Raw genomic sequence first — 3087 nt, forward strand, 5'->3', positions numbered from 1 at the left:
GGGCGCACAGATCAGCATCCTCAAAAGCACAATGTTCCACCCTTGATTGTGAAAAAGGGTTAACTTGTGTGGGGGTGGGCAGCATCCAGGAATATCGTAGACCTTAAGCAATCAGTGTAAGAAGAAGGTGTGAGGGGCGTACAATAGCCATGTGTAGGTGGCTTAGTTTCAGTGGTAGAAGTGCATCCAAAAAAGTAGTGGAACAGTGACCCTGGCGGGGAAAAGAGTAGGCAGGAAAGGAGCAACATACAACACATTTTTCATTACTGGTTGACAGCCAATCAAGTTGAAACATACTTCAGTTTAGCCTTTACTGCTATTGGATTGTAAAGTAGAGAAATGTGATTTAACTTCACAAAGAACAGTTCCGGAATGATTAAAATGATTACAAAAGTAGTAGAACTGTTAACAGTACAAAATGAAAGTAGTGGTAGCCACTGCCGACCTTTTCTGCTCACTTTAACCACTGCTTAGTTTGTAAGCTTATTGTGTTTTTTAAGATAGCATTTGAACGTGTTAGTGTGGATATCTATAGGGAGAGTGAATATGAAAGTGTGCAATTGTAAATGGAGGGCCTGCTTATGTTGAGACTAACACAGAAAATATGCCACAGGGATAGAAAGACAATAATGTTTCAAAATTCACATGACTTGTGGCATGAGCCATTTAGAGTGAAGCTGCAACTATTCCCAACCTGATTCAAAATGACAGAAAGTAAATATTATTCACTCTTCTAAAGAAGTTCATTTACAATCTATTTCACGAGGCATTAGAAAACAACTATTCTAGGAAGAGCCGACAACAATGTTGCACATAATTGTGTTTCTGGATGCAGACACTATTAAGACTATAAAATAATTCATGTCAGAAGTGGGATTCGAACCCACGCCTCCAGAGGAGACTGCGACCTGAACGCAGCGCCTTAGACCGCTCGGCCATCCTGACGAACCGACGAAGACATGGAAAGGTCTGTAGTTATCAACACGTACTAATGTCAAGTCACTCCTTTGCAATTCTTTTAATTACTGATGAAATGACTGATAATCTTGGGATTTGGAATCATAATAACTCACAAATTAACACATATTTGAACAGTATCATTTGCCTCGCATGGTTATAATGGTGATCCACGCAGATGAGTTTGCACACGTCTTTTTATGTTATTTTCCATTCTTTGCATCTCTCACCACTTCATTGCACATACAAATAGGTGTAATGTACAGAAGCAAAGAATAGGATCCAGTTTCTCTAATGAGTAACTTTCTATTGCATAACAAGAAAAGGTAGCGACAACCAATCAGTAGGAGCCTGTTGAACGCAGAGTGATCTTAATAGTTGCCCTAATATATTTTTTGAGGATTGTCTGTATTCGTATTACTCAAGGAATCGTATTACTTGCCAGGTGTCTCAGGACACAGCCCCTTCATTGTCTGAAGGGCATTGATAAGGGATGGGGGAGACTGGTGAGGTATGTGGGAATCTGATCAGCACTGTGGTGTGCTCCCCTTTAAGAAATGACAAGTCCCTGCTTAATGCTTGTGCGGTACCACGTGTCCGTGCAGCATGTGATTAACCCAATATATGTTCATAGATTAGAGCTGATTCTGTTCATATTCACTAGATGATCTACCCTTAATTAGGACATGGTGCTCCATAGTGAGCATCATTTCGGATATATGTCAGTAGAATATGAATTTTTACTTACCATGATACAAAGCAGGAAGAGCTTGCCCGTGAACGTAATAAGAGAATTGGCGTTCATTATGTGATCTTCCCAAACTGAGAACCTGTATTGAATCTCAGCAGTAATATATCTCAGCAGTAGACTTTCACACTTATCTTTAACAGGAGGCGCAGCTATAACAATAACAGACGGCACATAAATCCCTTGATGGCGTGTCTCATCACAGACACGTCATCACGTGATCACTTTGTGATCCCTTGAGGCGGCACAACGGTACAGGGACTGTGTCCTTCATTACACATCAAGCCCTTTTGTATGAGTAATAGCGGCAATAATATTACATATAGCAAACGTGGTGTTTTTTAGGTAGATATACCACGTTGGGGCAGAGAAATTGGGGCGATAGTCCTTCAAGAAACGTACGTTTCCTGGTCACGTGATCCGAGTTACGATCATGTGACACATTGAAATATCTAATACAAACGCACCGCGGGACGGGAGGCTGTGTTTGCAGCTGATTCGCCGTTCCCGAGTTGCTTTTTGGAAAGTCTCGAGCTGTGGGTAAGTTTTCCTTGAGGCATTTATTTTAGCCATTGGATTTAGTGAGCGCTGGGTGCAGGGAGGCAGTATTGAGTGCAGGTTTTGATAATTTGGGCATGCGATTATTCCTTCTTCATAGAGTGGGTGCAACATTTTGCTAGGCCATTGGGACAGGACCATTGAGGATGGTTACAATACCAGACTACCAGCAATTATCAACCAGTGGCAAGAATCAGAAGTGACACGAGAGTCAGTGATGGCTATATAGACCCTGGATACTTCCAAGGTCAGTGAAATTCACTCTTAGGGTGTCTCAAAATTTGTTCATGATATATTGGTGTTCACTATGCTACAGAGACAAACCTAGTACAAATCTTTGTTTTCTTTGAAATTTGTTTTACGAAATAGTGAAAATAATACAAATCACATCAGCACATGAAGAAGGGGTCAAGATAACCCCGAAACGCCTAGTGGATTAACAACATGTGATTGTGATTGTGTGGGGAAAAAAAACCTTTCTGTTGAATTGACACTTAAAACTATAAATTCAGCACATTTTGCAGAATTCTTTCTGAATGACATTATTTTCTGCTAAGAACTGTTGCTTTTTTATTTGATGAAAATCTTAGTGTGTAAAACTATTTTGTTTAATGAATGCTGTAATTCAGGTTGTCAAAAACATTGTATGAACTAAGAATACAATTGTCTGTAAAAGAGATTTACAAAGTGTTTTTTCTGTTTCTTGAAATTTTGATTTAAATGAAGTAATACTCTCCTGATCAATATTGAATAATTAAGAAGAGATTTTTTCTCGTGTAGAGTGACCAGGTACATGCCCCATAGGTTTCTTGAGGCATACATTT

At 39.7% G+C, this 3087-nt stretch overlaps 1 non-coding gene across 1 annotated transcript; it reads right to left on the bottom strand.

Annotated features, from left to right (window-relative positions):
* Positions 1-862: 862 nt before the first annotated feature.
* TRNAL-CAG (transfer RNA leucine (anticodon CAG)) lies at positions 863-945 on the bottom strand. Its single transcript has one exon. It is a non-coding gene; the product is annotated as a tRNA-Leu (tRNA).
* Between the last annotated feature and the right edge of the window lie 2142 nt (positions 946-3087).

Source organism: Ambystoma mexicanum, assembly GCF_040938575.1.
Source record: "Ambystoma mexicanum isolate Mex_15411 chromosome 12 unlocalized genomic scaffold, UKY_AmexF1_1 Mex_chr12_unloc.1, whole genome shotgun sequence".
Lineage (NCBI taxonomy): Eukaryota > Metazoa > Chordata > Amphibia > Caudata > Ambystomatidae > Ambystoma > Ambystoma mexicanum.